Source organism: Callorhinus ursinus, unplaced genomic scaffold (assembly GCF_003265705.2).
Source record: "Callorhinus ursinus isolate GAN/ISIS: 27379988/994484 unplaced genomic scaffold, GSC_fseal_2.0 scaffold94, whole genome shotgun sequence".
Classification (NCBI taxonomy): Eukaryota; Metazoa; Chordata; class Mammalia; order Carnivora; family Otariidae; genus Callorhinus; species Callorhinus ursinus.
In genome coordinates this window covers 977,288-989,409 of record NW_027397156.1, presented here as the reverse complement: position 1 = coordinate 989,409, position 12,122 = coordinate 977,288, and the positions used below count along the sequence as shown (strand labels likewise).

General features: G+C 44.9%; 1 protein-coding gene across 1 annotated transcript in view; it reads left to right on the top strand.

Annotated features, from left to right (window-relative positions):
• Positions 1 to 12,122, top strand: part of ANO2 (anoctamin 2) — a 379,342-nt gene that overhangs the window by 343,184 nt on the left and 24,036 nt on the right. The window lies entirely within an intron of this gene.

The following is a 12,122-nucleotide window of genomic DNA, read 5'->3' as shown; positions in this document are numbered from 1 at the left end:
ACCTGGTTGAGGTAAACATGTAGCTCCTTACGCTTTTTATCTTTATCTGAGTGCTACTGACCGCTGACCCCTCTCTGGCACTGAACTGGGTGTTCACACAGAGGTGATCGCGCGTACTCCAGATGCCACTCCTCTGTGTCTGCCATCCTGTCAGACAGAAGTTGCTGCCAGCAGTTGAGGCTTCCACTGGGGAAGTGGCTTACATTAAAAATCCCTGGGCTCTGTCGCCCAACCCCCAACCCTCCAACCCCAGTCCCCCTCCCCGACCACCCAGCTATCCATGTAGGTTTTTCTCGCCTGCCTGCCTGCCTGTCCAGAGAGCTGGCTATTCCAAAGCTTCCTCTTTTGAGGCCTTAAGAGCAGAGACACTAGAGCTTTATCCCCTGGGTTCAAATCCTGGCTCTGTGACCAACTGTTTGGACAGCTTTGGGTAAGTGGCTAACTTTTATGTGTCTCAATTTGCTTTAGCTGTAAGTAAATACATAAATAAAATAATAATTAATGATAATAATATCTACCTCGTGGGATTGTTGTATTTAATGAATTAGTATCTACGAAGTGCTTAGAAGAATGTCTAGCACATAAAAAAGCTGTGTTGTCAAGTATTGCTGTTTCTCTTAATGGTCTCGAGGCGCCAGGAAAGCAGAGTGTAGGGATATATGTGTACTTTGTCAGCTACCATATCACTGGATGGACATCCACTATGTGTCCAGACTTGAGCACTTTACAAAGTAATGAGAAGAGGGAAAAAAAAAAAAAAACCCAAGAACTAGATTTAGTGGCTTCTGGAAGACGTTCATACCCCGGTTTTGTAGAGAGTGAAATTCATTCTGTAGATTAAACAAAACACACACACACAAAACTCTTTACAGACTATAAGGGAACAAATCAACCATGTAACAGAAAGTTTGAAAATAGAGAAAAGAAGGGAGCAGACCTCCCAAACTTACCTCATTTCAGCCCATTTTTTAATTAGCATTTTGGCACCATTTCTTCTTAGACCCTTTTTGTTATGTATATGATTTTAAAATAAAGTTGTAATCATATGCACACATTTGTTGCTCTTTTTTCAGTTAGTAAGTATTTCCAAGTTGTCATATAATATTCAAAACTAAGAGCTGCATGATAAATGATTCCTCCAATAAATGTACCATAGTTTATTTGCTGATTTTTTCAATGAAGCATATTGGAGGCTCATTTTCCAATTCTTTCCCAATTTACTGATCTAATATATATTATCTTCATATTGACGCCTCAAGGTAGAGTCCTACAGATGTGATTACTAGATCAAAGGTATGGCCCTTGTAAAGTTCTCAATTTATTTTACCGGATTGCTTTCTAAAAGGATTAGGCCGATTCACCGAGCCCCAGGCAATGTACAAATTACTCTTCCAGTGAATACAAATCATTTAGTAGCCTAAAGTAATATGATATGAAGGAATTATCAGTGTACAGTAAGCTTGGGATTCTCAGCCTGTGGCCACCTCATTCCACCTTGTTGATTTGAATATTCCCAGACTCATCCTTTAAGACTTAGCTTCTCAGTGTTTCCACTGTGATGTCCTCCTAGACCAAGCCCTATTCCTCCCAGGAGGAATTGCTAATTATTTGCGTTTCTGTCCCATCATTACATATGGTACACACATTGATAGTGTATCTTACAGAATTATGGTAATATTGCTCACATATCTGTTCTTCTGCAGACCCAGTCTGTCAGAGTCTAAAGAACAGTGTGTAGGAATCATGGTTTATTCATTTCCATGTCCTCCATAACCCGGCACATTTCCTGGTACATAATAGATATTCACTGTGTCTGAAAAACAAATGAGTCACTGAATGATTTATTAATTAATGAGGGAAGGTTTCTTAACAGAAGTAAGTGTTTAATAACAACTTTATGTGGCAAACGAAGGATCATCTTCAAAGTGGGGCTTGGTTGATGGTGGGTCAAGGATGTTTTGAAGAGATTTCCAGCTGTAGGTTGAAGGTTGGACTTGATCTCCAAGGTCCCTTCTGGTTTTGAGGGTCTACATACTAATTAATGATAAGAGTAAGGGAGAGCATTCCAAGGAAAAGGACACACAAGGTCAAAGAGTCTCCTGGCCACAGGTAAGTGTTGCCAAAACAAATGGTGGATTTTGGGTAGGGAGGGTTTGGATGAAGATCTGGTAGGTTAATGGTGAACCTGAAGATCAGACAAGTTTGTGTTTCATATCAGGCCATTAGGAGCAATTGTAAAATCTTGGCCAGTGTTTCCCTTTAGGAAATAGGCAGCAAGTACAGAGATGAGGTGGTAAGACAAAGGAAGGAAGAAGAAACAGAGATAGACTCATTCAATTATTCTTTCATTCATCAAACACTTACTAAGCACATAAGGGGAGGACCAAGTTTGGAGACCAGGACAGAGTCAAGAGTTCAGAATGATATTGGTTCAGTCAACAATTCAAATGATACTGACTCAGTCTTCCATGGAGGAGGAAGCCTGAATCACACATGGGTGTTCCCAGCTGGGTTCCACAGAAACTCACTCCCAGAATTCTTTAGGCCATTTTGCTAAGCTATCAGTCATTTTGGAGACATGACTATTTTATTTCATATTTTATATAAGTGCAAAGACTACATTTCTGAGTTCGGTTCCTTTCATTCCTTTTGTCCTGGAATATCCTCTTCACCCTGGAAGGGAGTATTTGCTCCCATGTACAAAGTCTGTGCTGCAGACTAAACTTTACCAAATATTACTCCATCTAGTAGTGTAGGCTAAGTGAGCGTTGGGGTAGGCTCTGGAGTCCAACCACCAGGCTTCTAGTCCCCAGACTGCATCAGCTAGTTACATGACCCTGGGCTTGATGCATAAAGTCAGCCAGGCTCAATTTCCTCATCTAGAAAGTAGACTTGACGATAATAGCACCTACCTTATGGAATGGTTCTGAGAAGTAGGTCATGGATATAGAGTAGTTAAAAACCAGTGCTTGGTACATGTAAGCTCTCCATGAATACAGACTGCCACTGTTCTCATCAAGAGTCCAATCTCTTTCCCTTTAATCTAGGAATTGACTGAAAACAGTTTGAAGCCCAGGGTGCCTGGGTGGCTCAGTCGGTTAAGCATCTGACTCTTGGTTTCCACTCAGGTTGTGATGTCACGGTCGTGAGACTGAGCCCTGCATCAGTCTCCACGCTCAGCAGAGGGTCTGCTTGAGATTCCCTCTCTCTCCCCTTGCCCCTTCTGTCCCCACCCCCGCTCACTCGTACACATGCACTCTCTCTCTCTCAAGGGAGGAAGGAAGGAAGGAAGGAAAGAAAGAAAGAAAGAAAAAAAGAAAGGAAAGAAAGAAAGAAAGGAGGAAAGAAAGAAAGAAAGAAAGAAAAGGAACAAGAGAAAAGAAAGAAAAGAATAAATAAATAAAATCTTTAAAAAAACAACAGTCTGAAGCCCTCAGTGCAGCAAGCCTTGGAGTTTTTTCCCAACCCATGAGTGTAGGGTTGGGCAGTAATGTTGATAGATGGAGGGTACCAGACTCCAAAGCAAATCTAAGAATCCCACTCAGAAGCCTTAGATGTAAACACTTAAGGATGTTTGTCTTTTCAGAGAACTCTAAGCCCTTAGGGCTCTACTTGTCAAGTCTGGCATCTCAAATGGGCTCTTTTTGTCATCTGTTTATCTAAAACCTACAAGCTTTTGTTCCTCCAGTCATCTAAAAAATAATCACTATTGTCTTCCTGCTTCAGGAATTCAGTTATCCCCCTTCAAGCCTTCCTCTAGCTTCTTGAATACAGCCCAAGTTTTGAGGCCCTTAATGTGGGTGACAAGACGAATTTCTTCTGTCATTCACATAATCATTAGAGGAAATCTCATTTTTCTTGGTCATGAGTTTACATCCTGTCAAACTTTAATAGAAAGGCGGGGTGCATTGTGCTTGCAAACGTAAATATTCATTCATTTGGAGTGAAGGCCAGATGACTTTGGAGGGCCAAGGGCTATCTATCCCCACCCCCCAACCCCCGTTGTGTAGATGTGTCCACCAAGACCCGTGAGCATCACCCAGTGGATGGACATGCACGAGACAGGTCTGCTCAGAGACCAGGGTTGCAACACCATCCTAAAATTGCAGATTTGAAGGAGCATCCCAGAAATGGCATAGACCCTGTCTTCTCCTCCAAGATTCCTCTCTGACTTTGCATCAGCTCCAGCTGAGGAGAAACCTGCTCAGTATGATCCAGAACCTTTTTTATTCATGGCTCCTTACCTCACTGGTTTTACCTCTACTAAGAATTTTGCATTCCCACTCAAGCCCTCACCTCACATTAAGCCCTTTAATTTGCTCCTTTGCCTTCAGGGACCAAGCCCTCACCGTTCCTCCTTTACTTCTTCTTCCTCTTCTTTGTTAATTTTTTTAATTAAATAGTTAATTAATTTTTAAAAGAGTTTACTTATTTATTTGAGAGAGGGAGAGCATGAACAGGGGGAAGGGCAGGGGGAGAGGGAGAAGCAGACTCCCCACTGACCAGGGAGCCTGACCTGGGGCTCGATCCCAGGACCCTGGGATCATGACCTGAGCAGAAGGCAGACACTTAACCAGCTGAGCCACCGAGGAGCCCCTATCTTCTTTTTTATTATTGTCTGTGTTCCCCATGCTATACTTTTCATCTCCATCGCTTATTTATTTTATAACCAGAATGCTTACCTCCTTTATGTGACTGCAGATGCATCCTAACTTGTCCCCTGCTTCCTTTTGCCCCCTCTTTCCCATTTCCTTCTCACTTTTTTAAAATGGCTTTTCTAAAATGCAGTCCAGAGCATGTTTTCTTTTCTACATACAATCCTTCAACATTACTGACTTCCCTTAAGCTAAAGTTCAAATGCCCTGCAGGGCATAGCTTGCAAGGTCAGCCAGGAGCTGGTTCTGCAAATATGCACCTGCTTATCTCCTGCTTCCAGGGCTGGATCTGCCTGTGCTGGTCTGTCCTCCTGCAGCAAGTTCTTGCTGAGTTGCTCAGGCTCAGACATGTCTCTTGGAAGCAGTTTTGGGTTCTTCCATGGACAGTTCTTCTTGTCTCCTACACCTGCTTTGGTAGAGGAAAAAATGTGAGTGTTTGAGGCCAGAGACCTTCTTATTCCTCCCTAGTCTCAACTGGCACAATTCCTGGAATGTAGTAAGACCCCAATAAAAAAGTTTCTTTTTTTTTTTTTAAAGATTTATTTATTTATTTGAGAGATAGAGAGAGAGAGCATGAACAAGAGGGGCAGAGGGAGAGGGAGAGAGAATCTCAAGCAGACTCCCCACTGAACATAGAGCCTGATGCGGGGCTGGATCTCATGAACCTGAGATCATGACCTGAGCCGAAACCAAGAATTGGAAGCTTAACTGACTACGCCACCCAGGCTCCCCTCAATAAAATGTTTCTTGAATGGATGGCACTTTAGCTTCCTTCCTTCAGTGACAGAGAATTAGAGGCCTTACTTCTTTCTATTCCATGATAGTTGGGCCAGCCTCCCTTTTCACTGTGGACATATTTAGATATATTTTTTATATGCAGCAATTTTCATCTCCCAAGACCAAAGTGAACCACGTTTATGATCATGGCTTCCCTCAGAGAAAAGTCCCTTCTGGCTTTAATTTGCTCCTTTGCCTTCAGGGACCAAGTCATTAGCGGAAGTGGACAGAGTAGAATGCTGTCCCTGAGATTCAGATTTAAGCTCAACTCCGATTTCATGTCCTCCCTCTGCACTGCCCCCATCCTGGCCATCCCCGAGGGCATTGCTGGGTCAAGACCTGTGCCAGGCACCAGGCCCGCAGAGGCAACAAGTGGAACTGAGGCCCTTCAGGACCTCAGGGGCTAGCGGCAGAGAGAGAGGGGCAGACAGTTACAAGCAAGGGCCCTATGGTCACAAAACAAAAATGAAACAAAACAAAATGCAGCTAACTCTGCTTTCTTCGGAGAGGCTAGGCCCTGAAAGCTTCCATTTGACTGAGCAGAGGTGTGTTATAGACAATTGTCTGTTCTCTTCTTTGTTCCTGGCTATCATTGCCCGCTTAGCAAACTTCTTTGGGTTTTGGAACCCATGTACTGAGGCTGAACAAACTCTGGCCTGAAAAGAGGAACTCCCCTCCCAGCCGCCACCTCAGGCTTCTTTTGAGGTGTTGGATGAGGCCAGGAGGAGAATCCATCGCCGGGGAGACACTTCTCTGCTCCTCTGCCTGGAAGCTCTGCTCCTGGGACCGTTCCTGTGTTTCCGACCACAGGGAGGGCTCCACCGCCCTCCAGGCCCCAAGCTGAGAAATTGCAACATTGCTGTTCTTTCACTCTTCTGTCCAGGGGGTTTGATCTTGCCTCTGGAATATCTCTGGAAGCTGCTGCTTCTGTTCAGCCTCTGAACCTCTTGCACCTGGTGTTTTGCCTGGCACACCCTCAACACAGCCCTTTGCAACCACCACCATCTTGCTACTGCCCTGTTTATGCTTTCCAGCATTAGTGTTGGTCTTACCATCCTTTGTTCAAAGACTTCCAGGGTTCCCATATCTTTACCAAGCCCTCTGTGGGACATTCTTTCAATGTATTTAATCCTAGGCCCCTTTACACATCCTTGGTCTGGTCAAAATGGACCCCAACAGACAATTTCTCACCCATAGCCTCCATTTCACTCCTTTTGTGTCTGACCTTCCCTAGCCACCTTGCCCTGGGACTCCCTGGGCCTTCTCATTCTGGTGTCACCTCCTCCCCGAAGCCCCTCCCCTTCCCTTCCCTCCCTGCCCTTCCCCTCCCCTTCCTCCTCCCCCATGCCTCAGGATTTTAGCTTCCCCCACTCCCACCCCAGGATTTCAGACAAGCTGCCTCCTAAGAAAGCAATGCCTCTGATACCTCTTGGTAACTAACTTCCTGGGGGCAGGTTCCTGGAACCACAGGGCCTAACGCAGGCCCTACCACTGCACCAGCCCTGAAAACACACCAGAGAGCCCTGTGAAGGAGTGACTGAACACAGGAGGGTATCCCTTCTCTGGCTCCGCCTTTCTCTTATCTAGGCTGAAACATCTCGCTTCTAGCAAAGCTGCAGTCAGTTCTCCTGTGCTAATGGGCTGGTAATCCAATGGGTGGATTGCCAAGAATGAGGGTTATCCATGTTTCTCTTTCTCTGCCCACCTCTCCCTTTCCTGTCTCCCCCTCCTCCCCTTTGCTTCTGCCTTCTCCCCTCCCCCAGCTCAGGCCTATTATGTACTCCTTTCCAGTGAGTAAGCCAAGGAAATAAGAGAAGACGTAATATGAACCCTTCCATGCTGCTCGTAGGTAGCAGCCCTGGGAAATAGCTTGCCAGGGGAAGAGAAGAGAAGTCCACAAATGTCAAAACCTTGTTGGAGGCGATAGTTTGCCATCCCTACGGACAAGTAAGGTTTTGTGGTAGTAATCGTATTACTGCTTCTGATTCCTCTGCACCTCTGTCTTCAAAGTGAAGCCCCTTTTCTCTTCAAGTATCACCGTAGGGCAGAGCAAGGAGTCTCTCTCCTTCCCGTCTTCACAGGGTGTCTGTCAGGTGAGAAGCGGGTGTGAATCCAGCTCTGCCTTTATCAAGAAGTGTGACCCTGAGCACGTCATATCATCTCTCCTTTCACTTCACTTTCCTCCTTGACATGACAGGAAATTAGACCAGATGACGATTTTTTCCTTGCAGAGATGTGACCCACGGGTCTGTGGTCAAAAGCAACTGTGGAATAGGTCACAAGTTAGGCACTACTACTGATCATATAGTTTAAAAATATAAGGTAAAGCAGAGTCAATGTTACCCTCACTTTCTCACATTTCTAGATTATTTTTGAGTGAGAGAGCAAGAGAAGTTTCAGCATGTGCAAAACCTGGCCGCCCCAATGAAAGTGAATGATGCACATAATCATTTTTCACTTAGTGTCTTGACAAGAATAAAGAGTTGCAAACTGGACCAGGTAACCTCCTGGGACACTTCCAGTGCTGGCATCCCAGTTCCTACATCCAGCTAGACAATGCACCTTAAAGGCAAGAAGTGATGCGAGGTGCCTAAGGTCGCCCCACAGACCCATTAGTGGAACTGGGGCTAGAGCGCCTTTCCAGATCATTGCACAAGATACTTTCATCAGGATCCATGGGAACTTGGGCTTTCATGGAGGGATAGGGGTAGAGGGAGATTTCCTTCTTCCTTCCCAACAGGTTGGACCTCCTGATTCCAGAAAGATCCTTGTCTTGGGCTTTGAACAAAAATGAGAGCAGTGAAACCAAAGCTGCCCACTCCCTCTGGTGTGCCTGACATAGTGATCCCTGGCTCTGCTCTCAGCTGTCAGCTTCCTTCCCCGTGATCCCCAGGACCACCCATGCAGACAGGAAGTCCATTGAGCCCACTCTGAGCCTGTCAGTTAATGGTGAGGCAGGTCATCAGTTGAGGGAAGCAGCAGGGAGAGATGTATTATATTTACATGTTTCTAAATTGACCTGGAACCAGGGCTCAGGGCCCAGCAGGCATGGGGGAGGGGCCCTGAGGTGAAGGGGAAGCTGGGAGGAGGGGGTGGAGCTGGGAGTCAGCCTGTGGAGGTAGGGAGCTACCTCTGGGCAGCACCCGGTGGTGGAGATAGGCTGGCCCCAGACAAAGAGAAACCTGAGAGTGAGGGATTAAGCTGGAGAAACCTGTGAGGGGAGCAGCAAGCTTTCGAGGGAATCTCCAATATCAAACTCTTTTCCTGAAGAGCTTACTAAGAGGGACTTAGGGGGACTTCAAGGGTAGTCTCCTACCCCCACCGCTGAGGGGAGGAAAGACTGCTGGCCCAGGAGCAGGCCGTGACATTAATCATCACTGTCCTCAACCCCAAAATGAGGCTTCAAAGCTTTTTGGCCACAGGCCCCTCACAGCCCCATTGTGGAGTTTTCCTCAGGGCCTGATGGGAGGAAATTCTTCGGTTGCTTTAAGGGCTGCAAGCGAAGTTCTCTGACACTTAAGGCAGTTTAACTTTTACAGAGTGGAATTTGGCATGAGAATGTAGGCCTGAACTTAATTTTGGAAGTTCCAAAAGAATCTCTTGATCAAGTTTTATTACCATTTTATCAGATAAATAAGTGATACAATTGAACACCAGTGGCCTATGTTCATATTCACAAAATTGTAAAGGGAGCTTCTTGAGGGCAGGATTTGATGTCTTATTCATTCATAGCACCTAACCACAGGGCCTGGCATACAGCAGGTGCTTAATAAATGTTTGAAGAAGGAAGAAGAGGAATAAAGAATGAAAGAGGTAATCCTATAGAGGGGACCTTGAAGACAAAGTGACAATTGGACTCTATAGACATTGCTGTTCACCAGAGCTCCCCAGACCCCCTGGCTGTGTTGATTTAGGTGGGACAGTCTACCCCTTGACTTCACCCAACAAGGGGCCAAGATGCCTTATTTTCAAGTGCTTATGATGAGGGAATGCTATCCTCTCAAAGGCAGATCTCCTACGGCAATACAAATTGGTAGACTTGTCCAGTCATCCGGGTAGTTCAGGCAAAATATCCCATGTAATAGTCAGCTACTGCTATGATAAAGCTTTATAACAGATAGGCCAAAGTCTCAGTGACTTGCAACTGAGACAGAGAATAAAGAGCAATGGAAAGAGCTGGCTCCAGACATTACTGTCTTCCCTTGGGTAATGATCAGGTAAAGGTAGCCACTTATTAAAGAAAGAGTAGAAAGGTTCAGATAGAGCAATGACTTAGGTGACATCAAAGATCCCTTCCATATTCCAATATCCTTTGGTCATGGATGGTGGGGACCACACTGGGTAATTTTCAAGTTTCCAACAGACCAGACCTATAAATCTAGTCCCAAAGGTGCCTTAGCTGTAAGTGATGAAATATTCCAGAGTATCTGTACAGTCATCAGCACTGAAGCCCGAATATTCTTTCATAGAACTCCAAGATTGTATGCTACAAGGCAGTGGCTCAATGAGCCAGGAAATTCCTTTCCCTGAGCCATCCTGTCTGTATAGACTGAGTCATCTCACTGGATAATCAAGCACCTGCCATCTTCTCCAAATGGCATTTAAACACAGTTCAGGCAGTATCCAGGGTTTCATCCCAGTATTTCTGGGAAGTAGGGTGAGTCACAGGTCATCTCTCTCTCTCTCTCTCTCTCTTGCTCACTTGTGAAGCATACATTGCTTGTCATTTTCTGTGCTAAGAGTCCCTCTCCCCATACATACTTAAGAGAAAAGGCAAGAGTATATCTGGATACCATACCCTTGAATGTACTACAAAAGGCTCCTGACATGCAGAAGATGCCCAGTCAGTGCTTGTGAAATGTGTGGATGAGTAAATGGAAGGCAGTCTTTAACATAAAAACTTACTGAGAACTACATCACTTTCCCATTTCTCTTCTTGCTGTTACAGCCAGGAAGCTCAGAGTACACTCGGTTGCTCAGTCATAGCCCTGGAATGGGTCCTTAGAGCTTGCATATTTGTTTCTCTTTCCTTCCTTTGTCATTTCCTTTTTTTTCTAAAATTCCATAAACCTAATTTTGTGTTCTTTTTGTTGACTTTTTCACAGCCCTTTGGGAAGATGAAGGGCAAAGGAATAAAGGAAACAAAGGTTCTCAGTCATGATTTGTTGCTTGGGAACTTCTTTCTGATCATGTTTAGTTTCATTGCCCTTCCACCTCATGGACTGTGTTACTACAGCCCAAATGGGTAGATGGAGGATGGATGGGTGGGTGGGTTGATGGGAGGAAGGAATGAATAACTGGTCTTCACATTCCCATTTTGCAGGTGGATAAAGTAAATAAGAGTGAGTAAGCCAGGTCATTCATTTGTTCGCAATAAACATTTACTGGAAATTCACCAGGCTGTTCTCTGAAAATCAGAAATAAATCAGTAGATCTCACCAACTCAATTCTCTTTAGTTTTAAGAAGCTGAATTAGGGGGCTGCTGGGTGGCTCAGTTGGTTAAGCATCTGCCTTCAGCTCAGGTCATGATCCCAGGGTCCTGGTATCAAGCCCCACAACGGGCTTCCTGCTCAGCAGGGAGCCTGCTTCTCCTGCTCTCTCTCCCCCTGCTTGTGCTGTCTCTGTCTCTCTCTCAAATAAATAAATAAATCTTAAAAAAAAAAAGCTGAACTAGGTCCACTGATACAAGTTTTTTGAGGTGGCACAAATGTAGGCCAGACAGGAGCAATGACACAGAAAATGGCAAGGACAGCTCCAATGCACCAGCCATAGAAGACATGGGAGTGAAGATGCTTTGGAGAGTGAAAATTCAGTACAGATTGCCGGTTCATTGTCTGACAGGAAGATTAGAAATCAGATTGGAGAAGATCCAATAAAGGAAACCTAAGAGACATGAGAGCAGCTAGGGAGAGGGATGGACACTATTGCATCAGGGCCAAATATTTACCTTTTTGTGTGGTGAAAGGACATTGAATTTGGTTGGCATCAGAAGCTGTCTTTGTTTCCCAGCTTCATCAGTTGCTCGGTCCATGGCCCTGGGAAAATTATTTCACCTCTCTGAGACTCAGCTTTCTTACTGGAAAAATGGAAATAATAATACTTGACATTGAAGATTGTTTTTATGAACCAGAAAGCATGCTGCCTACACAGGGTAGATGTATAGGAAATGTTGGTTGAAGCTCCATGAAGTCTGAGCACTGGAGTTTTGTTTAGAGGCTACGGAAGGGGATCAATGTGCAGATTTTTCCAGAAGAGCACAATGTCCAGGCCTTTAAGTTCCCCGTGGCTGAGAGCCACATTCTCCTGCCCTTTGTGTGGTCATCAGCAGGGTTCATCCCACAAGGCTCCCATGGCGCTAGCCTCTTTTCCCAAGGTAGAGAAGAGGGCTGCTTATGGACTGGTCTACATCATACCATCAACCTGTGTTCTGCTGTTAAAACTAGACTCTCAATTGTCAAGTAGTAGGACTCTCAAGTCACTGGACCTTTGTCCATCTGAAGAAACTAGTATTTCACAGTTCATGTGGCAGTGAGGAAAAAGTGGGGACTGAGTCTCCCTTAATCACAAAGAATTGAAGAGAATATGCCTTGCCGATCTGTCCCAATGTTGCATTGATTTGTATGCAGTAAACTCTTTTTTTTAAATTAATTTTTTATTGTTATGTTAATCACCATATATTACATCATTAG